The 25247-nt window shown below is 42.1% G+C and overlaps 2 long non-coding RNA genes and 1 pseudogene across 2 annotated transcripts; 1 reads left to right on the top strand and 2 right to left on the bottom strand.

The window, feature by feature from the left end:
• The first annotated feature begins 337 nt into the window (after positions 1-337).
• Positions 338-10095, top strand: LOC141405562 (uncharacterized). The gene is made up of 4 exons (XR_012413226.1): positions 338-1062; positions 1120-1392; positions 1490-1731; positions 9643-10095. It is a non-coding gene; the product is annotated as an uncharacterized lncRNA (long non-coding RNA).
• On the bottom strand, positions 1390-10230 carry LOC141405563 (uncharacterized). Its single transcript, XR_012413227.1, has 2 exons — positions 10095-10230; positions 1390-1869 (listed from the first exon to the last, which is right to left on the bottom strand). It is a non-coding gene; the product is annotated as an uncharacterized lncRNA (long non-coding RNA).
• Positions 10231-21141: 10911 nt separating this feature from the next.
• Positions 21142-24486, bottom strand: LOC141405900 (fatty acid CoA ligase Acsl3 pseudogene; annotated as a pseudogene).
• Positions 24487-25247: the final 761 nt, after the last annotated feature.

Below are 25247 nucleotides of genomic sequence, written 5' to 3'. Positions count from 1 at the left end.
TAAAAGAAGGTTTCTTTTCCCTCATGTCATCTCAGAACTTCCGACGGAGACCATCTTGACGTCCAGAATGTAAATAAAACTTTAGTCCGAACTGTCAAGTGACCATAGAAGTCAGCTGGTTATATGTTGCTATTGTCCTATAGATGGCGCTATTACAATTTGAAACGCACAGGACAAACCCAACCATCCTTGAAACATCCCTGTCAAAGGATGGGAGGGAAAAATGTGCGGTTTTTTTTTTTTTTTTTGAAAGATACATATGTATATATTCAGAACACAGTTCGAACGTTCTTTTCTTTGGTGTCAGTGGGAAGTTAGATAGTCTCTGAATCACCCTGTTATAAACCGAATACTGAATATCTTTTCTTTAAATCGGTATTCCTGTTGATATCTATATCCCTGGCATAGAAAAGAAATTCATTCTCATTTGTTCTCTCACAAGGCCAGACCAATATAAGCTAAAGTAAGTGAAATTAATTGATAGAAAGATAATTCTGGGCCAATTAATTCTGCAAAGCTTCAGCTGTATTATAAAAAGTATAAAGCGCAATTAAACATACATAAAGGCCATACGAATAATTTAACGTAAATTAAATGGAAATCATTACTGAAATTGGATGTGTGTGTAGTGCTGATCACCGAAATGGACAATGCATTAGACGAGACGGCTGAAACCAACAACTATCCTTATAGTGGTAGAAGGGATCTATGTGTGTGTTTATGAATGCGTGGTACGTTCATGAGAGTATATGTAACACAACAATACTCTAAACCGGTTATTACTGCACCATTCATTGTCGAACCTACAATGGAAGGTCATGAATGGAATGTACGCTGACTAGTCCCAGCCGTGCACCGTTAGGAAGTTCATTTGTAAAAGCAAATTAACTACACGCATTTGGATGATTCTAATTTGCCTCCAAAAGCTAAATTTATTTTTTTCTTCACCGGACGATATGAAACCATCAAGGGAATACCTCCGGGAGAATGATTGTGTTATTGGCTGGAGAAATGACCGACGTGGAGAGAAACCTTACCCTAGACTAGATGTTCTTCTCAACGGTAAGTAACTAAATCCGGCGTTATAGAGGTGTGTAATTAGAGTTTCTTTATTTCTAGGACTACGGGAAGAAAAGTGCACATTCCGGAAATTAATTACTTGAGCTTGTTTACCAAGGATTAGCCATCTATCGGGTCACTTTATTCTAGAAAAATGTGACATGTATATTTTAGGACATATCCATAAGCTTGGCAAGACATCATCCTATGTCTGTTTCCGTGTGAGGTGGGTGCCCCTGCATATGACCAATATGGAGCTAATTAATGGAAATTTTTCAAATCTGAGGATTTAATGAGCCACTGGGCGTATCAACAAACTATATTGGTGGATAGGTAAGTAGTACATTACATTTACTTCAGCTGTCACAAGTCATTCTCTTATACATTTTTCAATCGAACGTTATCTAATTATTTCTATTCTATTTGACAGGACTCCGGCTGTATCTAGCGGTCTGACTTAACGTCGGTTGTGATCATGGACCATCGCTCGAGTCGTGTCCGCTTCCCATGCGAATGTCTATTAGTACCAGCTTAACTAGATGTGACAACGAAAGATCCATGGGCTGTTAGCATAACTGAAGGTACCCGATCTCTACTAGCTTGTTGGAATTTGTGAATGTTCCGAGGCGTGTCAGAAATTAATTTTCGGATTACGGTGGGAAAGCGGTTATGGTGAGTAAATTTCATAGTTACTAAATATTCTTACTAGATGTGGGGGAGGGTAATTAAGAAACTTTTGAGTTAACTGTTATCATAATTCGGCGGCCACAAATGACACGGCATTCCATTACTGCGTGGAATACGAGGTACCTGAATGAAAAAAAAAAATATTTTAAAAAGAAAATTTCTTTAGAACTTTTAGATGGCGCACATATAGGAATATAGGCACGGGTCGTAACAAAAATAAGTGTATTGGTCGGTTTCTCAGTCAAATAAATGCATATGAGGGTGAAGCGAACGTGAACCTATATTGCCACAGCTACCAATTAAAAGGTTCAATCCTTCCAACTGAGTTTTATCTGAACTTTAAAAGTTGGTGGTTGACATAAATCGACAAAACTATCAAAAAAAATCTCATTGGTGGTGAAGTTGTGGGGCAGAAGGTTACATGGCAATTATTTGAAATAAAGAGACTAGCAACCGGCATTTCGAAGCTGTTTAGGGATAATTTAATCAGTCAAGTATGGGCAAGAAATGTGAGTGACTTGTGATAACAACAGGTATTTGGCGACATAATTAATACACCTTACTTCGTTTTGTAATGATTAACATATTATATTATGTGGCATGTAACAAAGCTACTCGTATTGGCAGAAATAATGAACCGTTTGGAAGTTTTTGATATATTTATTTCCTAACCCCGATGCATTTCTGGAACAAATTATTCACCGTCATCTTAAATATACTCTATTTTTTCTTGTTAAACGCACAATTTCGCAAAAATTACAAATGTATTGGTATGTAAATCACGTTCGACATTGCCAACTTTATGTGGGGCCAAATGCTCGATCACGTCTACTTCTTGCTGCATATATTACGTCTACCAAAGCTACTGAACCGATTCTCCTGGAATTTCCTGGAGTGTGTCGTTGTTCACATAGGCATAAATTCCGAAGGGCAAGTTATCTCCATTATATACGACAACAATATATATAGGTATATTTGAAAACAATATATATGAGGTTAAGCTTGGCTTACTTACAAATAATGAGTAAAACAATGTATCTACAAATTGGCTTAAATGGGGAGGTTCAATGGAAGCCAAAAACATATATGGCTTCGATAATTTTTATTGGGGTTTTCACAAATGTATGAAAATAGGGAACGGGGATAATCATCAATCCCTATACGAATCGTCGGCCGAAGAAATTCGACAAAATTAGAGGAAGAAAATATTACCTATATAATATGTCGATAGATTCTGTATCCTAAGGGATTTTAATGTGTATTATGACACTGGTAATAGAAAAGAGGGCATGAATGTGATACACTTTCAGAAATTGCTTGAGGGTTAATTCCCTCGTGTTTAGTTGAGAATTCCAGAATTTGAAGACGCGTAGAGATGTTACCCTACTTCCATGTGGTATGACCGAGGATATATTCTGGGATACTAGGAAAGAACGGATCTACTCAAGCTTGAGGTTTTTCACTGCTTTAGGTCTTTCATGTGGAAGACTCCTAATGATTTACCTTTCATATCTTCCACTTCGTATAGACAGTTACCTACAGGTCTGACGATGCGGCATTTTTGAAACTTGTGCCCAAGTTTGGCGTTGAACTGGTTTTTGAAATCGCTTTGTTGGAATGTTCGGCGGTACACCTCTTGGCCGGGGATAAACCGTACATTCCTGACTCTCATATTATACTTCCTTTCGTTTACTGCATGTGCTCTATGTAGATTTTCACGAATCTTCTCCCTTACCAATTCCAATTTAACTGAAGTTGGGACAACTTCCACCTCGGGATCACTGATTGCTTTCAGTTTTCGAGCTACCTCATATAAACTTCCGTGAGTAATCATGTTAGTCCCAAACAAAGCAAAATAGGGAGTGACACCTATGGAGGAATGGTAAGAGGATCGAAGAGAAGACTCGATCTCTGACAAATGTTTGTCCCAGTCTTGATGACCATCGCTGAGATAGGCGCGAATGGCTGACAGTATCGACTGATTCACTCTCTCGGAGGCGTTGGCCTGCGGAGAGTGAGTCGCAGTCCTAAAGTGTGTCACCCCGAAATTCCTTAACAGGTCTTGAAATTCATTGCTCAAGAATTGCTGTCCGTTATCCGACACCAAGGTTTCGGGTGTTCCGAATTTGTGGAAAACTTCTGCGATTAAGAACTTCACAATGCTTTTGGAACTGGCCTTCGCCAAAGGCTTCAACAGGACGAATTTGCTCAGGTGGTCCAAGACTATAAATATATATGCATGGCCTGCCTTGGAGCGCGGGTATGGCCCTAGGAAGTCAACGTATATACGTTGGAATGGCCTATCCACCTCCGGTTCCTTCCCCATTGGCGGCTTGAGGGCCATATTGGCTGGTTTTGTAGTCTTGCAGACTTCACAACGTTGGACAAAAGATCTAATTTGGATCGTCATATTGGGCCAGTAGAAATATTCCCTCACTCGTCTCAACGTCTTATGAAATCCCCCGTGAGCGGTTTGGGGTGGACAGTGGGATTTTTCTATTATGTCGCTCGTTAATTCTTGCGGAACCCAAAGTTTCCAGGCTAGGTCCTCGTTTAATGGAATACCATCATAGCATTTCGTCCTCTTGTATACAAAGCCATCGATCACTTTGATGTCGGGTAGATTTCCCTTGTTCTTTGAAATAGTCTCGATAAGATTATTATAGTCTTTCGACTGGAAAGCGGTCGATTGCAGATCTATCAAAGCTTTCAGATCCGTTGATATGGCTTCCATGTCATACCTGGATAAGGTGTCGGGAACTATATTCTTGCTTCCCTGTCGGTGCTCGATATCAAAGGAGAAAGATTGGAGGTGTAGACTCCAGCGAGCTAAGCGGCCACTCAAGTCTTTATGTGACATAAGCCACTTCAGACTGCTGTGATCCGTGATGATGGTAAATGGCATTAATTCAATATAGGGGCGGAATTTCTTGATTGCCATTACTACTGCCAGGCACTCCCGTTCAGTCACGGAATAATTCTTCTGTGCCGAAGTTAGCTTTTGTGAAAAATAGGCGATGGGATGCTCTCCGCCCTCGTCATCCTTTTGGAACAGAACTGCTCCCATGCCGAGGTCGGAGGCATCACACTGAACGTAAAAAGGTTTATTGAAATTGGGATGCGTGAGAATGGGGCTCGTAACTAAGGCCTTCTTCAGTTTGTCGAAAGCTGCTTTGGCTTCATCAGAGAAGTGGAAAGCTTTCCCTTTCTTTAGGGTTTCAAAAATTGGGGCAGCGATGGTTGCATAGTTGGGGATGAACCTACGGTACCATCCGGTGGCGCCAGTAAAGCTGCGAACCTGTTTCGCCGTTTTCGGGTAGCAAAACCGAGTGATTGTTTCTACCTTGCTCGGATCTGGCTTGAGCTCCCCTCCACCAACAATATATCCTAGGTATCGCAGCTCTTTAAAGCAAAATTTGGATTTGGCAACATTGATTGTCAAACCATGCTCATCTAATAACGTAGATACGCGCTCCAACAGTTCCATATGGGTATCAAAATCTGGAGATACAATCAATAGATCATCCAGGTAGACAAAAACCCGATCACGAATTGCTGAGGGGACCACCTTATCCATTAAACGGCAAAGCCTTTGAGCTGCGTTACACAAACCAAAGGGCATTACCGTAAAATGGTAAAGCGGTCTCCCCGGCACCGTAAAGGCGGTCTTTTCTCTACTGGATGGATCTAAGGGTATCTGCCAGAATGCATCTTTAAGATCCACACTGGAGATGAAGTAGGTGTCCCCTAATCTACTGAGCAGTCCTTCGATGTGTGGGAGTGGATAGGCGTCTTTGACTGTGAGAGCATTGAGCTTTCGTGCGTCCAGGCATAACCGGTTTTTCTCGCCCCTACGGACGAGAGTAACCGGGTGACTCCAAGGACTGTCACTAGGCTCAATGACTCCCAAAGCCAGCATCCTATCCAGCTCCGCAAACATCAACTTCTGCACAGCCGGGGACACGGGGTAGTGTTTGCTCTTTACTGGAACTGCATCGGCGGTATCTATGCTATGAACCTCAGACTTTGTTCGTCCCAAGCCTTTCTTAGTAAAGCAAGGGAACTTGGCAATTATCATTTCCAAACGTTGCCGTTGTGGATCTGATAAGGTATGAACAGTATTGTCATCATTGGTCTTCTCGTCCGCTTCTTGGCATAGGTTGATATTGTTTGTGGAGAGGCTCTCAAGTGATCCAAACATACCGAACGCCCTCATAAAGTCTACTCCTAAAAAGAGAGACCGGTTCAAAGTGGGAACCAGGTAAAAAACGATGGGATGAGTCTTCTTATTAAAGGTGATGTCAACACATACCTTCCCGACGATTTTATGTGGGCTACCATCGGCTGTTTTTATGAATGAGAAAAACGGCTGTGATTTAAGTCCTACTTTGTCTACAAACTCAACGCAATTCCTACCTAGACAAGTAACTGTGGCGCCACTGTCCAATAATCCTTCGATATCTGCTCCATTTATGCGTATTTTGGTATAGAACCTGGCATCTTCGCCCTCGTACAAACAGGCTGAAGCAATCTCTCGACGCAATTGCTTCCTACGCTTATACCTTTCCCTCGCTCTTTTAATTTTCGGCGAGATGTAGCCGATGATACGTAGCCTCGCCTCTTCGTACTTCTGTTGCCTTATATGTAAGGGTACTATCTCCCTTAACTTCACTTCTCGGGAATCGTGCTGTCCTAAGCGATCTGGGTTCTGAACTACTGTGATCTGATTGGAACAAGGTGGATTTGGGGGGGTTGTTCGCGGACAAGGATTTGATGCTCCTATTGCTGCGGTGTTTCTGTTTGGGTTGAGCGCGTCTCCGCAGCCCTGGACGCGCTCCTGGACAAGTTTCCCTGACACCTGGGGCATTTAGGAGTAACTACACCTTCTCGACCACACTTGAAACAAAAAATCCTACTTATTGGAATCGAACACTCGATGTAGCTGTGACCACTCTTCTTGCAATTCCAACAGGAGTATTTAGGCATTGCACCTAGGGCCTCCAATTCAAAGCCCACATTGACTCCTTCTTCTCCCAAGGCTATCTCGTGTACCTTCGGGGATTGATACGCTCTCTGTTGGTAAGCTTGACGTTGGCTGGCGATCATTGCCTCCGCTTTCCTCACTTCCTGACGGAAATGATTCAATCCCTCGATCTTAATGGGAAATATCAATGCGGCTAAGGAGGACTTTAGGTTCCCTTTCATGATCTCCACTAGATCTCGCTCCGAGTATGGATATCTCTGTTGGTTCCGAAGTTTGACCACGGCGTTGAAGAAATCCTCAAACGTCTCTTGAGGTTGCTGCCTCCGATCCATAATTCTCTTCTGGATCTGAAACTCATTGTCGAAGCGCCGGAATTGACACAAGAAGGCGTTCCTCAAGTCACTCCAAGACCGAAATGGGGCTATGCGTCGTTGCTGCCAATACCAGTCCAGGGCCATTCCTTCCAACAACTGTGGGAAGTCTTTTACAAGATCCTCGTGTGGATAATCGTGGTCTTGGCGCATAGACTCCACCCTAAACATGAAGTCTCCCGCATCCAATGTTTTTTCGCCGCCATCAAATTTCACCCCCCACTTCTTCAGGTTAAACTTTGGAAAAGAAATGGTCGAGTGCGAGTATCCGGGATAGGCTGGGGTTGGTGGGTACGGCTGGGGGTCTCTTCTCGGAAAATTGTGGCTGACCTGCGGTGGTGGCGCGTTTGCTGCCCCTGAATGGGCTTGTGTTGTGTGCGACCCCACCTCATTAGCGTTGGCCGCGGTTCCTGCGGTATGTTGATATCCTGGACATGGCACTAGGGGTGGTGGCTGTGGACGCTCCTGACCTCCCGTTCCGAACATACATTGTTGAGGGTAATGAGAACTTGACGCTATTGCATCACTGCCTACTCTAGGCGCACCATTACTTTGCCCTTGTCTCCACTGCCGTACCTCCTCAATGCTTCTTCTCAACTGCTCCTGCGCCAAACTCACTGATGCTATCATTTGCTGCAATTGATCGACTGGACCTGACTCACCCCATGGCTCGGCGCTCTCCCGGCGAGTCTCTTGCCTGATATTCTGAGCCGTCTGGCTGGCGAAGTCGGGTGAACGTATGGTATTGTCAAAATTATTCGGGCTAAGCGACACATCGCTGTCTAAAGCTGGGGCTATGGAGGATATGGTGGTCGTAGCTGTTACTACAGGGTTTGTCTGGAAGGCAGCTGCCCCGGTCACAGCAGACTCTGTTCCTATAGCGGAAGGATTTGCTTCAAATGTGGTACCTACTAAGGTGTCGTGACCCATGTTGGCCTTTTGCTTAGATGACTGTCTTGTCTCCATCCTGGTGCTGAAAGAATGGACAGATGTACAACCGGCCTGTACCTTAAACTACTTTTTTAAAAACTCCAAATAGAAGAAAAATCGTGCTTACAAATACATACATACGCTGCAAGCCTATTGAGTCTGTAGAAATGACTACACTTTAATTCCTCGACCTGTAATATAATCTAACTCCAATTTTAAAACTCAGCAAAACTTCTACAAATGTTATCGGTAATTGGGGATGGGCTACTTCAGGGACAAAAATGAAGAGTATAGGTAAGTATCAGTTAGCATTCAAACAAATCCTCCTAATACTTTGTATAATAATTCCTCCTAGTGACTCTGGTTATGGTGCATTATGATTCTGAAATTAAATAGGAGCAACTCCCAAAACAAACGAACTCGTGACTGTTCGCCAACAACTGGTTAGGTCTAAACCAAATCCATGGAACAAAACAGACCCGAGAACTAGCTTTGTCAGCTACCCTTGGACTATTGCTTCTCACTATTGCGCGATGTAATCTCAGTCACTCTACCGTTGGATGCGATTAGTATGCATAGACAACTACTACCAACTAAGTCTCCACCGTAGACTGTCTAGAGAAAAGATACTTAACTATGAATTAAGCCAATGATTCCCATGCGGAGCTACCTGCTACTCGAACGCATTACTAGAAATATTCCATCGGGACAGGAAACCCCTTGGTATGCTCCATAAATTCATAGCTAGAAACTGAACCTATATGCTGTTAAGTACTACAGGAAATCCCATAACATACAACCTCAGGACTCTTAACCTTGATACACTACAAATCATTTGTTAGGGCCTGGATTGTACTACTACAGAATCCTAACTCATCGACAATATCAGTCGGAACCGTGGCAACCGCCGAATACCTCTAAGATGAACTCTAACGGGACCTACGACCTACTTAATATTGCCCTAATACTCATAACATTCCCTCTTTTGGGCCCCACGTTCTGGGCGCCATTTTGTACTGTGCGGGGTCGGAATGTGAAGAACTAAATCTGTTTTGTGAGGTCTGTTGTCTCTGCTGGCATGCTGGCGTATACGCGGCTAGTACTCGCCGGATGGGGGGGTCCTTTTGACAACTAACCACAGTTGCACAATAGCAAAAATAATCATTCATGCCAGGCTTTATGTAGAGCTGTTATAAACAAAAAAACAACTAAAAAAAAAATTGAAGCCCAAAAAGAGGAATAAAATAAACAAACACCTGATATGCACCACAACTTATATCGTTATTAGGAATCATATACGACCTCGGCTGATGAAATGCCGAGATATTCCCTCCCACTGGAAGCTAGGTTCCACCGTAGCACCTTAAATGTAATGAAGTGCCCCATACCTACCTCTTCATCCTTGTTCCCCTTCCTATCCCTTCATCCCCTTCCCTCTACTCCAATGACAACATCTTATAATTTTCTTCAAACATTACAAAAATTGGAATTTATTTGATATAATACCCCACAGGGTCTTTAAGAAACGGCTTTATATTACTTTTACATCTAGTAGATTCATATAGATTACTTTAAATTTCATGTTTATTTCAATAATTTCTTTCTTTACAGGATCTCGCAGCTGGGTGAATTCCGCAGGCGCCGCTTAGAGGTTTTTATGTCCGTTTGGGGAAGGTAAGTATAGGTTAAGTAAATGTAAGTATATTTTAGGTAAGTTAAGTGTTTAAATCTATAATAAAAGTGTATTTCTTTTTCTTTTTTCTAGGGGCAACATTTAAGCCAGGAAGGATGGCATTTCAACCAATCAGGGCACTACCACCTGAGGTTTATTTGGATTCCTATCGGGCTAGCTTGAGCTCACGCTGTGGCGAAAGGGACTAATCCGCAACAAAACGGATTTTATAAGGGACGTTATGCTAAAATGCCTACCTTTTTCCAATCTGTTAATTTTTTTTTCTTTTTTTTTTTTTACTTTTATTTATAGATAAAGTGCGTTCGTCAGTTCAGGAGTCAAATGTAAGTGTAAAAGTAAGTGTGTAAGTATGTGTATGATGACAGGATACCTGGACACCGCGGCTGGCAGGTGTTGACAAATTGTTGGTCCAACGTTGCAGCAGGGGAGATGAGCCCGCGCGATGACGGCAGTTAGACCGCAACAAGTACTCGAAGTATTTCACTTGATTTGAGTTTTTATTAAATCTTAATTCAGTTCTAGTTTTTATAGTTCTTTCTTAATTCAAAATTTTATTTTTACTTTCAATAATTTAATTATAGTCTTTATGCTTGTTTGTTTAGTGCTTATGGTTATTAGCAAATGACTGATAATAATTAGCACTCGTTTCTTTTAATTGTTAAATACTTTATTTTTCAGCACAGATCAATAAAGCAATCAAAAAAAAAAATGTATTGCCTTTTTTATTACGAATTCAGTTCCATTGCGTTTCACATGGGAATTCAGGTATGTTGCTAGATCTCCTTCTCTATGAAATTCAATTGCTTGGTAGAAATGGTGACCACTGGTTATGACTTCCTTCTATGGCTCACCTCCGGCTGCCTTGAGAGATCGAATAAAAAGGAAAGATTTTTTTGTCTTCTACACTAAAAGAAGGTTTCTTTTCCCTCATGTCATCTCAGAACTTCCGACGGAGACCATCTTGACGTCCAGAATGTAAATAAAACTTTAGTCCGAACTGTCAAGTGACCATAGAAGTCAGCTGGTTATATGTTGCTATTGTCCTATAGATGGCGCTATTACAATTTGAAACGCACAGGACATCTGGGTTATCAGTATATTTTTCCCCCCACTGAATCACATCCGCTTAAAATGTAAAATTTTACATCATCTGTCTGCATCTTGCTACTAAATTCACTATCTAAAAATTTCACGTCTCTACTCAACTCGACCTGATTTCGAATTGGGTCGTAAAATCTTAGAGTGATTTGAGTATCCAACAAATATGACTTCTTTACCTTTATTGTCTAGCTTCCTTCTCTTTTGTTTTGTGATATGGATGACGGCTCTGCATCCAAATACTTGAAGATATTTCAAACTGGGCTTTTTGCCCATCCAACTTCCTCAGGGGTAATATTGTTGATGGATTTACAAGGAGTTCGATTAATAAGGTGTACTGCTGTATTTGCAGCTCGGCCCAAAACTTCTTGTCGAGCTTCGATTCGATTCCCTCGCCGGGGATAACAATCTTGGCGCGATGCGAGGGCTAGACGTCGCAGATCTCTCATTCAACTTCCTGTAGTGTTGAACTGGGAGGCTGTGATCGACCAAAGGTTATCCACTCATTGTCAGATACCAACTTAGTGCACTGAAAGTCAAAGTGTATCCTTGGATTGAGTGACATATATTTGGTAGCGATCTCCTACCAAAGTAATTGAGAGATCCCCTAACACCGGGGTGTTATGCGACCTCGTGCCTATCGGTGTTCCAAGGTTTGCAGTTAGGGTACCAACTGTATTCGTACGGAGCCTCGCTTGATACCTGGGCACCTCAGCGAGTAGTCAGTGCCCCAGTCATGGTAGTGGAGGGCTATGCCATGGCTGTACTCAGCTCCCCCATTACCGTCAATTTCTTATGGATAATTCAAACTTTAAACAAAACCACAACAACAATCCCAAACCATCTTCATTATCGACCCTTGCATCGAACCCGGACAATGCCGCACCTCGTGCGAACACTCAACCCCTGGGCGGGGACGTCAACGAACCGACTCTGGACAATGTCAGTGACGCAATTAATAAGCAGAGCAGGGAATTGCTCGAGCTCCTGAGGGACAGTGAGAGTCTCCGACTCAGTCAGGAGAGCCCCCCTCCATGGGACTGGGAGAGTTGGGAGGATGATGAGATGGATATCACAATTATCCCATCTCAATCATCCACCGCTACTCTCTCTCGTGCTTTGGAGAGCTCTAACCTAACGGTTGAGGCTCCCTCTCCTTCAGGGGCTAAACTGTCGGTCGGTTCCGACAAACCAACCCTGAACAGGCAAGACGCCTTGGTTGAGGATGATGCTGTGGAGGAGGATACGTCGACGGCCTCCCCCATGTCTCCCTCTACCAAAGCCAATAAATCTCGGCAGAAGAAGGACAGGTATAACTACCGGAGAGCCATCTACTACTGTCGTAGATTTATTGGCAAGAACCCATCCGAGGTGACCCCGTCGGAATTTAGGGAAATTGGCCTGAAGATCAGATTTGTGAGGCGTTTTGAAAAGAAATACCCTCACTTTGAAAGGATCCCCCTGCCAATTGACCAGATCCCGACCCCTGTGGAGGCTGCAGTTTCCAGCTCAGCGGCTGAGAAAAGGGCAACCTCTATGGGGAGAACCACAAAACCAGTGCTGTCAACCTGCTCTAATCCCTTGCGAGCGTCTGCGACGACCGCGGCAGGATTAGACAGGTCGACTCCACTGGCCCCGAAGACTACGGAGCGTAAGGGAAGCACTGGAGTGGTCCCTTCCGTTTCGAAGTTGGTGCAGGGTAAAGTGCAGCCACCAGTTAGACAGCCGTCAAAGGTACCGCCTATGCCGACTGTCTTGCCAGTGTCTGCCACTGAACCCGCCGGGGTAAAGAAGGGTGTAGATCCAGTAGGGGCGACGAACTTACAGTTGACTGGACAACAGACAACTGTAAGGTCGTCGACACCTACTGGAGCTCATTCTTCTGATGTAAAGAGAGGTGCTGGCAGTGTGAGTGGCCATGGGGTTGCAGCGGATGACGGACCATCGACCTCAAAACAGAGCGGATACTCGAAGACATCTGCGCAGGAATGCGTCAAGAGGGTCAGATCTTCTGAGGATCCGCATCCTGTAGCTAAGAGGGTGGTGGATCGTCGACCGGGCAACCACATGGCACCGCTCTCAAAAGGGACGACCGGTCAGGGGAAGTCTGAAGGGACTCAACCTGGGAAGGCTAGTAAAGCCGACCCAGGAATGTCATACCCACGGACTTCCAAGGGCAGGACCCCGTTGCCAGTTAACCGGGAAGGCGTGATCGCCCCGGAGAATCTCCGGGTGGCGATAATTGACAAGGCTGATCTGGATGGGAGGATCAGCGATTCCCACTGGATTGCAGTGGAAGGCCTGTTGAGAGAGGCCATCACCTCTGATGAGGTTGACGCCAGCAAGACCGGCTTCGGCAGAGCAGTCATCCAAAGGGGAATCAGAATTCTCTACTGCCAGGACGAGGAGTCGAGAGACTTCCTTGTCCAGCTAGTAGGGGATTCTGGTAACCTCTGGGAAGGCTGTAAACTAGCTGCTGTCCCTGTGGAGGAGATTCCCAGGAGGATTGTGGCCACTACGTGGGTGCCGCCTCCTGACTCTGACGCAGGGGGAGTTGTTAAGATGCTGCGGAAGCAAAATAGGGGTCTGTCGGTAGACGGCTGGAGGCTTTTGAAGCGCTTCAGAGAGAGAGACGGCATGGTGATGCGTTTCACCATTGACAGTGAGAGTGCTGAATACATCAGAGACTGTGGGGGAGTGCTGTACTTCGGGTCCGGTGGACTTCGGTTCAGGTTCTCGGGGTCACAGTAAGGTTGTTCAGCAGCACGGTCTCAAGGTGTTGCAGATTAATCTGCACCACTGTAAGGCCGCAGCTGCTGAACTCCTTCTCTCCCTCACAGACTCTGCTGTGGATATTGCTTTGGTCCAGGAACCCTATTTGTATAAAAATAGGGTTTCTGGGCTAAACAATAAGCACTTCTCACTATTCCATGCGAATAATGGAGATAAAGTAAGAACTTGTATTGTAGCTAGAAAAAGTTTAAATCTTATTCAACTCTACAATTACAGTGATGGTGATACGACTGTGGTGAGACTGGATGGGGTTACCGGTAGGGCTCTAGTCTTGGCCTCAGTCTATATGCCGTATGAGGCACCCGACCCACCTAGCGAATTGGTGCGCAAACTTGTGGAGGAGACGGCGGGCAGCTGCAGATTGGTGATGGGCTGTGATGCAAATGCTCACCACTTTCACTGGGGAAGCAGAGACACCAATACGAGGGGTGAGTCCATATTCGATTTTATTTTAGTTAATAATCTTAGAGTATGCAACAGGGGTGACACCGCCACCTTTCATAATAGGGTAAGGGAGGAGGTCTTAGACATCACTCTTACGAATATGGAAGATACTTCCATAATGGACTGGAGAGTATCGAATGAGTGTTCTTTTTCAGATCACAGGGCGATACACTTTCGAGTGCATTTTGGAGGTAAAAGGCAACTACCTCATAGGAATCCAAGGAGAACAAGCTGGGAAATCTACAACTCCCTTGCTTCCTCGAGGTTGTGCGAGTTCTCCGAACCACGTACAACGGAGGAAATAGATGGCCAAGTTGAAGATCTCACGCGTGTCCTCCTGTGTTGCTATGAGAAGTCCTGCCCGTTAACTTATCCTGGTAGGAGAACACAACCAGTTTGGTGGAATAAGGAGCTGGCTAAGCTTAGGAAAAGTTGTAGGAAAGCATATAATAAAGCTAACAGAACAAAGTCTGATACCGACTGGAATCTCTATAAAGAGAGTTTCAATCGGTATAAGAGTGAAATCAGGAAAGCTAAAAGGGACTCGTGGAAAAGCTTTAGTGAGTCGATAGAAGGGGTTAATGCAGCGGCGAGATTCCGTAAGGTGATCTCGAAGGATCCAAAACCCTTCGGGAGTATCAAACGGGATGATGGTACCTGGACTAACTCCGCTCTGGAGACTCTAGATCTGCTGACAGGAACACACTTCCCTGGGAGTGAGGATGCCAGCTCGAGTGCACCGAGTGTGTATGAAAGCAGGAACCGCACGCCCGAGGAGGTGGCTCTTGTCAACAGATTAATAAGCTATCCCAAGATCTCATGGGCGATAAGTACTTTTCAGCCATATAAGTCTCCTGGACCTGATGGTGTCATTCCAGCGATGCTTCAGAATGCACCGGCTGTGCTGATAACCATCCTTCAGAAGATTTTTAAGGCATGTTTACTACTATCGCACATTCCGGCACTATGGAAAGAGGTGACAGTGACCTATATTCCCAAAGCTGGGAAACCAAGTCACTCGTTGCCTAAAGACTATAGGCCGATTAGTCTTTCCTCTTTTCTCTTAAAGACTTTGGAAAGGTTGTTAGACTTAGAAATTAGAACTTTCTTCAGCAGTGACCTCATAAGCAATTCTCAACATGCTTATATTAAAGGTAAATCAACAGAAACAGCGCTACACTGTGTCGTAGGTTGTATAGAGAAGAATATGGGGGATTCGAATTTCACTTTGGCTGCCTTTCTGGACATAGAGGGTGCCTTTAATAACGTGAAGCTCGAATCCATTCATCTCGCTCTAGAATCACTGGGTGTCCCCTCTATCTTAATAGATTGGATTGACAGTATGCTTAGAAGCAGACTGATCAATTCTAATATTGGGGAGAGCTCTATTAGGAGATCTGTCACCAGGGGCACACCTCAAGGGGGTGTCTTATCCCCCTTGCTCTGGCTACTGGTGATAAATGGGATACTCTTGGAATTCGACAATTTAGGAACAAGGGTAGTTGCTTATGCGGATGATGTGGTAATCCTGATTAGTGGGAAATTCTTAACCACATTATCTGATTTAATGCAAAGGGCACTTGCTAAACTCTCACGCTGGGCTCACAACAATGGACTGGGTGTGAATCCGGCTAAGACAGAGCTGGTGCTCTTTACTAGGAAAAGAAAGATCAGCGAGTTCGTACCACCAACACTAGATGGAGTGCAGTTGAATCTCTCTACGGAGGCGAAATACCTGGGTGTGATTCTTGACCATCAACTTAGATGGAAAAGGAACACAGAGGAGCGCACCAAAAGGGGTCTAATTGCACTCTATTCTTGTAAGAACTCGATAGGTAAGAGTTGGGGTCTGAGACCAAATGTCGTACATTGGTTGTTCTCGACAGTGGTATGCCCCATTCTGACCTATGGGTGTCTTGTTTGGTGGCAGGCCCTGAATAGTAAGTCAAATTTGTCTAGACTAGCTAGTGTGCAAAGATCAGCCTCAGTTCTTATTACGGGGGCAATGAAGAGCACCCCTCAAGCAGCACTGAGTGCAATACTGAACATCCACCCTCTGGATGCTTCTGTTCAGTATCTAGCATCCCGTAGTGCCTTGAGGCTCAAGGAGTTTAATCTATGGCGTACTTCAGGGTCTGGACATGCTAGCATTTTACATCTTAGCAGTCAGATCGGACTATGTGGCGGTGGGTCTGAAACAGACTACATCTCGCCTTCGCTGGACTTTGATGTAGCGGAGGTCTATATCCCTGCCAGAAGTGAATGGGAGCATGGCAGGCCACTACCCGACAGCCTCTCCATCTTTACTGATGGCTCTAAGATGGTCGAAGGTACTGGTGCGGGGGTGTACTGCAATGAGCTAAACATTAAACGCTCTTACAAGCTTAATACGAATTGCAGTGTCTTTCAAGCGGAGGTCTTCGCAGTAATGAAGGCCTTAGAATTAATAGTAGGACTGACGGACGAAACAGGTAGGGCAGTCACAATCTATGTAGATAGCCAGGCCGCCCTTAAGGCGCTAAGGTCTTATACTATTAAATCTAGGATTGTTCAAAACTGTAGGGCCTTGTTAAAAACTTGTAACTCACGTGTTAGGCTATGCTGGGTACCAGGGCACTGCAATGTTGAGGGAAACGAGATTGTTGACGAATTAGCAAGACGTGGCTCCCAGTCCTCTAACCTTATGGTAGAGGACTACGTCAAACCCCCGCTTTGCTATTTTCTCGGCAAGCTTAGCCAGTTCTACGCAGAGAAAACCGAAAGGATATGGCAGGACGTACCTGGTTGTAAGGTATCAAAGTCTATCTGGCCGGCTATCTCGAGGCGTAGGACTGCGTCCCTTCTCTCACTATGCAAGTCGGAGATCAGGATCGCCACAGGAGTCATAACTGGCCACTGCGGCATTAGATCTATGACGTGCAAGTGGGATGGCAACAGCATTGAGTACTGTAGGCTATGTGAGGATGAGGAGGAAACGGAGACAATTGAGCACCTTTTATGTAAATGTCCTAGACTAATTGTCAAACGGCATTTACTTTTTGGTGTACACGTGATTGAATCTCTTTCCTACTTTTCCTCTGTCGACCCAAAAATCTTGGTAGCGTACTGCAAGAGCCTTAAGTGGCTCTGGGGCAGTACAGTGCGGTCTTAATCTGCATCCGTATGTAGCATGTAGTATACATATATTTACATATTTACTTATATCCATATTTTCCTTACTTTCATTTACTCTTCTCCTACTCTTGATCATTACTAATTACTGTATTTTCTTCTCCCTCCTCTCATCTATTCTGTACACTTCCATTTTCTCCCTCTCCTTCCTATCCAAACCCCCTACATAACCAACCATATCCCAAACACATAGCATTGGAACTCTCACATTATCATCTTTGGCATCACCATAACAAACACCCTAACCAGCAAAAAATCATCATCTCCATTATGCATGCAATCACCATATATTCAACACAATAACCTGATTTACATCACAACAACAACACCAGCAATCACCAATAACAAACACATTAACCAGCAACAATCATCATCTCCATTATGCACACAATCACCATATACTCAACACAATAACCGGATTCACCTAAGTACATCACAACAAAACACCATCAATCAACAATAACAACAATAGTCTGGATGATCACAATGGACCTCAAGGTCTCCGAGTGGAGTGGCTGTCAGCATTGGCAGTCACGCATCCTGAACCTAACCTAACCTTCGATTCGATTAAAAGGCATCTTGTTTTCTTTATTATTGTCCTATTCATTCTCTCAGCCATCCCATTTTGTTCTGGGGTATAGGGCACTGTGGTTTGATGATCAATTCCATTTTGGAATCATTATTCTCTTCGTTTGCTTGTTACAGAATTCCGTTCCATTGTCACTTCTTAAGGATTTGATTTTTTTGTACGATTGATTTTCTACTAATTCCTTGAACTCCAGGAACTTTTCTGCAACTTCCGGTTTTCTTTTTAAAAAGTATACAAACAATTTCTTGAGAAATCGTCTATAAATGTTAGCATATATTTTGATCCACTTATTGAAGGAACTTCCATTGGGCCACAGAGGTCTGTGTGCACCAAACCTAAAATATCATTGGCTCTGTTCCACCATCTTTAAACGGCGCTTTTGATTTTTAACCCTTCAAACACGAAACACAATCTTTATCACTTATTTCGCAGTCCTCACCTAGAACAGCACCTGAAGACATGTTCCTCAACGTTTCTTTATTGACATGTCCAGTTCGATTATGCCATAGCTCGCCCAGCTTAATTTTTTCTTGGCAATATTCATTCGAAACATACCATCTATCAATTCGCCTGTAACGATGATATCTCCGGCTTTGTTCAGAACTTTACATCCCATTCTGTTGAATACAAATTCGTACGAGCTTTCAACGATTTTGGAAACTGATGGCAAATTAATGCACAAATTTGGAACATGCAGGACGTCCTGAAAAGTTACATTTTCCTTCTTGAACTTTCCAACCATTGAGACCATATCCTCATTTCCATCACCATTCACAAGTATCTTTGTATTATTCGCTATAACTACTTCAGAAATTTTTTTTTTTTTTTTTTTGAAAGTCGTCGTTGAAAAATTCTGATTTGGAGCACATATGGGCGTTTGCACCAGAATCAAACGTTCCAGAATTGCCTTTATCTTCTTCATAGAATCGCCTTTTGAATTTTTGCATGGGCATTTTGCAGCAATGTGCCCGTACTGATTACAGCTGTAGCATTTAGGTCCTCTAGCTTTCCTTACTTTTTTGTTGCTAGCAAATGCCACATCCGTTGATTCCGTCATTGCATCTTGTAGCAATTTGTATTTTATTGAATCTCCCGTGATTTTAATACCGGAACTTAGGATTCCCATAATCATCGGCTTATATTCCTTGGGTAATCCAGCCAGAACAAATACGGCAGATCAAACACGTAGGTAGAGACAACATTTTATGGAAATAAGCAACTACCCAAACTCACACGACGCAGAAGAAAATCCAGCTACGGATGATGACAGAATAGTAGACCAAAGGATATCTGTAGAGCATCCAAATATTGAAGAAATTGCTAGTGTCATAAATAAACTAAAGAGAAACAAAGCTCCAGGTGAAGATGGTATGCCTCCAGAACTCCACCAATCAAATCCTGTGGTATCCGCCGAGATAATGTACCCATTTATATATGAAGCATGGTCCAATGAACAGTTTCCCAGCAAATGGACAAACGGGGCAATAGTAAAATTACACAAGAAAAATGACCGGACCGACTGCAATAATTGGAGGGGCATAACCCTTTTAAATGCTATATACAAAATAATAGCCACCATTATAAACAACAGACTCAAATGCGTTGAAGAATCACTGCGTGACGAGCAAGCCGGCTTTAGACCACACCGTAATTGCGTAGATCAAACCAATACTCTTCGTATTATAATAGAGCAATCGGTTGAATGGCGGCCCCTCTATACTTGGTTTTTGTAGACTTTAAAAAGGCCTTCGACTCTATCCGGTGTTGCGCAATATGGTCGGCACTGAAAGAAAGAGGAATACCTCAAAAGATTTTAAACCTAATAAAGGCAATGTAGGCAAATACCAAGCTACATGTCCGACACAATGGCACAAGAAGCGAGGACTTTGAGACGAACGCAGGAGTAAAACAAGGTTGCCCCTTGTGACCTCTCCTTTTTGCAATTACTTTGGACGTAATAATGTCAAAACTGGTAACGAAAAAAAGAGGAATTGTCTGGAACCTGAATAGACACTTGGAAGATCTCGATTTTGCAGACGACATCTGCTTATTGTCGCACAAATTCAGCGACATGCAGAACAAAATAAATGAACTTGTCCAACTGGCTAGAGCAGCGGGACTGGAAATTAATATTGAAAAAACAAAAGCTATGCGCATTAACAACTCATCGAGTAGCCATATAATGATTGACAACCAGCAGATAGAATATGTACAATCATTCTGCTATTTAGGAAGTATGATGTCGGCAAATGGTGATGTGGAAGATGACATCACAATCAGGCTAAACAAGGCGAGATCTGCATTTGGCAGAATGAACAAAATATGGCGGTCATCGCAAATATCAATAAAAACTAAAACAAGAATATTCAACTTATGTGTTAAATCCACCCTCCTGTACGGTAGCGAAACCTGGAAAATGACGTCCAGTATAATGTAGAGACTACAGACATTCATAAACAAATGTCTTCGAATATTATGTCGCATATTCTGGCCAAACCAAATAACAAACGACGACCTTTGGAGAATAACAAATGAGGAGCCAATTAATGTTCAAATAAATAGAAGAAAATGAAAATGAATAGGCCATACACTGCGAAAGACTCAAAAGAGCATAGCTAGAAGTGCTCTAGAATGGAATCCACAAGGCAGCCGTCGTTCAGGACGACCAAAAAATACCTGCAGAAGAACTATTTTAAAAGAATTACAAAATCAAAACATAAACTTTGAACATATTAAATTAATATGTAATGATAGAATAAGATGGAATTCTCTCGTAGAAGCCCTATGTTCCCATGCGGAATAAATAAAGGAAAAAAATCCAGCCAGAAGCATAGATCCAATCCATTCTTCGTCGACATTGAGCCCAGCCGACCTTAGCTTGTGTGTCGTATTAATTATTTTCGTTGAAGAGTACTTCAACGCTGGAGCAATCCTTCAATTTGGTTGAGCAAAACTTCTGGATGAGCCCAACTCTCCTTACAATACCGCTATCTTCGTATATGCCCTGTAATGTTGTCCATATTTCCTGCGCACTTTTGCACTCACGTATGCGGGGATACACCGCTTTGTCCACCAACAAAATCAGTTCAGCTTTGGCTTGAACTTTCTTACCTTCCTTTTCTTCTGTTCCTTGAACTGAACTCCAAAGGCCTTTTATTTGAAAATATGCCTCAACTGCAAATTTCCAATCTTCAAAATTCTCGCTTCCACGAAGCTTTTCCAACTGCAAATTGGTCGACATTGTATTATCCTTTTTTTGCTATACGCGAAATCACACAAAAATTCAAAATTATACGCGGAAGGGAAGGCCCATAACCTGTTATTGTGTTAAAAGTTTTAACGGAAGTAATAAATTTTATTTTTCAATTGACAACTTAGAATACAAAGGTATATTGATGATACAATATTTAATATAGCAAAGTATTATTTTGGGAGTTCATATCACTCTTTAACATATTATTTATTTAATAAATAAATTTAATTTTAATTTATTAATTCATATACATGAGAACATAGCCCATAGGGCCAGAAACCACAATACATTTACTACTCCAAAATCTTAAAAACTAACAATTAATTTTCAATTATCTAAAAAATTTAAATCAAATAACATTTAAAATAACAATAGAAAATAAAGTAATCATTTAAGGAACAATTAATAATATTAATGTAAATAATGAATCAGCTTTAGTATCGTAAGAAATTTGCAGCAACACACAAGCAATACATATTAAATTCCATGCAAGTTGGTATATTCCAGTAACCGTCTCCTATAACACTTTAAGGAGCCACTGAACGACTTTAGAATCTGTAGCAAACTATTGAATATTAATGCTGCTCTTACAAAAAAGAACCTCTCCAACAAAGAAGTCATGATTTGCGTATTCCTCACTGTGTCAAATTGTGTGCAATATTTGCGATTTGTTGTTCCCATTATGAAATTAAATAGATGTATCGGTAAGCCTCACGACAATAGTCTTATGCCACACGCAGAAACTTGCACTAAAATCTTGGTTTGTATTTAAGTACAAAGCGTAATAAAGTATTGGAGTTACAGTATGGAATTTAGAATGTGCGCGTACAATTTAAAGTTTCAATATTATTGTTTCATCATATAGTAATAAATAATTCTGTCTTTTTATATTGCTGTACTATAACTTTCATTGCATGAAAAATTGTTGTGATCCGTATTGGTAAGGACCGTGAGGTAAGGAGATTAAATATAGTACATGGTAAACTTTTCGCGAAGTGCATATGTATTTGGAAACGGCTAAAACTGCATCTAGTTATTTAGTCAATTTCATGAAGCGTACATGCGGTTTATGTCATGCTGATATTTGTCTTGGATGTCTTTGCGTTTTAGTTTGAAAGCAGCAGTTACAAGACCCATATCTGGTGACCAAACTTCTTTGCACAGTGTTATGGCAGCGGGAACTTCAAACTTTTGCAATTTACATTTGCCTGCGTGTTCCGCTATTTCCTTAATAACAGCCTTTTCAATGTCTACATTCGAGCAAAGTTCTTCAAATGTTTTGCCTTTGAGCCCAAGCCGTAATGACAACTCCTCCAAATGCTTTTGATTGGGTACTACTAATGCGACAGTGAATTGTTTAGTTGGATCGCCATATACACATATATTTTCAACCAAGGGACATGTCTTTAGTTCGGATTCCACTTTTCCAAGTGAAACATATTCGCCAGCTTGTAACTTAACCAAATCCTTTTTGCGATCAATAATTTTAAGTACACCATCTGGATGCATTTCGCCAATATCGCCTGTTTTGAACCAGCGCTTTCCATCTTCTTCAAAGTACTCTTCTGATGTTTTGTTTGGTAATTTGTAGTATCCCATAGAAACGCATTCGCCTCCAACAAGTACTTCACCCTGAGGGTATGGTTTATTGGTGACTCTATAGCCTCCTTCTTCCCAATTGACTAAACGTATATCGCAAACTGTCAATGGCGCTCCAACACGACCGTACTGCATGTCACGATAATCCATGACTGTAGCTCCAGATGTAGTTTCCGTCAATCCGTATCCCTGAATTACGTCAACGCACAAACAAGTCTTTATTTGTTCGTGTGTGTGCGGTGAAAGTGGTGCACCACCAGACATCATAATGCGAACACGGCCGCCCATTAACTTGGCAACTTTATTAAATATCAATCTATCAATCAAAGGAGTGTTGTAGCCTTTCTGGGTCCATTTTACTTTATATTGGTAAAGAAATTGGAAAAGCGCTTTTTTGAAGGCGGAACCAGAATTAACTTTGTCGATTATTCCCCTCGATATGCGATCTAATATGAGTGGGACAGTGGTCATACAAGTTGGTTTCAAAATGGTGGCATCACCTTTGGAGCCTCTCATAATTCTACTGCTAGTATCAATTAAAGTTAGTGGTGTGGAATAACCAATTGGTACACCCGTCATTAAACACACACTTTCAGCTACCAACTCGAAAACATGTGCCAGGGGAAGAAAACCAATAAGAACATCGTCGGGATAGATTGGAACAATATCGCAAAAACCTTTCATTGTTGCAATGCAATTTTTGTGTGACAACAGGACACCCTTTGGAGTGCCAGTTGAACCAGATGTATACATGATGATGGCAATGTCATCGCTCTTTGGAGAAACGCTCTCGAATTTACTCTCCTGGCCTTGGCTTGTAACTTTTGAGAATGGAATAATTTGTACGCCTTCCTTAAAACCCGATGTATCCGTTTTATGCAACTGATCTTCCATATAAATTATGGTGTTGACGTTTGGACACTTGTCTAACAACAATTTAAATTTGGGCAGCAAGTCGTGGGATGTAATTACTGTAGTCACTTCGGTTTCACTTATACAATGGGCAACACCCTCATCCCCTAATGTTGCATAGACGGTTACTATTGTCATGGATTGCTTGAAGCAGCCATGTGCAGCAATCATCCATTCTGCTCGTGTCTCAGCAAAAATGGCAATGTTTCTTCTAGGTTCCTGACCACATTCTCGCAAACCACGTCCAAAAGCTGCAGCTAAACGTTCAGCTTCGTTAAAGTTTTTCCATTTGTATTCACCCAACTTGTACTTTTTAAAGATTCTACCATTCGGCTGCACTTCATCTTCTTCACTTAAAATTTGACGTGTACCGAGGCAGCGCTTGGATGAATGCGTTTTAGCCACGTAATTGAAAACCTTTTCAAGTGTATCTATGTTGTCCTGCAACATTTTAATATGAACATCTCGAGGCGGTTCGATTGTCCGATAAGTTATTGACTCGTCGTTTGAGACAATTTTTGCCTTAACACGTTTTGATTCTTGCCTGCGTTTCCATGGCCTTTGTAGTACCAAATATATTGGTAGTGTAATTATATCACATAAGAATGCAATAGCTTTTATAGCCCCAACAGCACTCTGTATCCATAGGCTTTCGATTTGTGCATCATCTTCGATGAACATCTTTGTTTCGTTTTAACCTTTCTATTATATGTGGTTATGATAGGTCTATATTTTTATGCTGTACTACAAATGTCCCTGCAAGAATTTTACAGGGTTCTTCTTTCGGACTTTTGATCCTTAGTTATCCTTGACTTAGCTGCAGTTTAAACTGATGTATGATGTTTATATAAATGGTGTATGATTTTAGGCTTGCTTATAGCTATATCACGCCATATTAGAGTTGCACAATCTAGTTCATTTGAAAGATATAGTTCAATAGTTCAGCTCTTTTAACCGAACTAGTTCAGTAATCTAGTTCATACTTCACTATCCAGTTCAATCATCCGACAAATGTATGTATGTGTTAGTAAATCAGAGTTGTAATTGCAGACAGACTGTCTTGTGTAAATACATAATAAGCTGTGTTCCAGAACTAAAAAGTTTTAACAATTTTTACCACTTTTACATTATTTTACCACAAAATCGATGGTTAGACTAGCACGTTCTCAACAAACGCGAATTGTAAAAGAAAGAGGACGAGCAAAAATCTTAAATTTAACGTTAACGTGTATGGACACCAACGAAACTTGAAAAGAAACCAAAGAAATTGGTTTCAAGAAACCTTGCTAGTCTGACCATAGACAAAGTGTTCCTGGGGCTCAATTCTGTTTCTATGAAAATGTGAAATGAAAACCTTTATAAAGAAAAAAACTGTCAAATGAAAAAAATGTATAAAGGAAATATTTTTCATTTTAAATTTTCATAGCTGTTTTGGAACCGCTCATGGCCCTATGGGTTACTGTGTTTGTCAAATAAATTAAATTAAAAAAAATTAAAATTTTTGTAGGTAATCAAAAAATGAGTTAAGGCATCGACACATAAGAAGCATGGCATTCTTGCTGAAAAGACTAAAGACTAAAGGCCTGCGTACATAAGCTGCCTTGCATGCTTACCTTGCTTACTTCTGATAAAAGAATAAAAAAGAAAAGGGCAACCCAGTTCGA

The sequence above is a fragment of the Musca autumnalis genome, unplaced genomic scaffold, assembly GCF_047663935.1.
Source record: "Musca autumnalis isolate F117 unplaced genomic scaffold, ASM4766393v1 scaffold_5, whole genome shotgun sequence".
Lineage (NCBI taxonomy): Eukaryota > Metazoa > Arthropoda > Insecta > Diptera > Muscidae > Musca > Musca autumnalis.
This window is presented reverse-complemented; position numbering and strand designations above follow the sequence as displayed.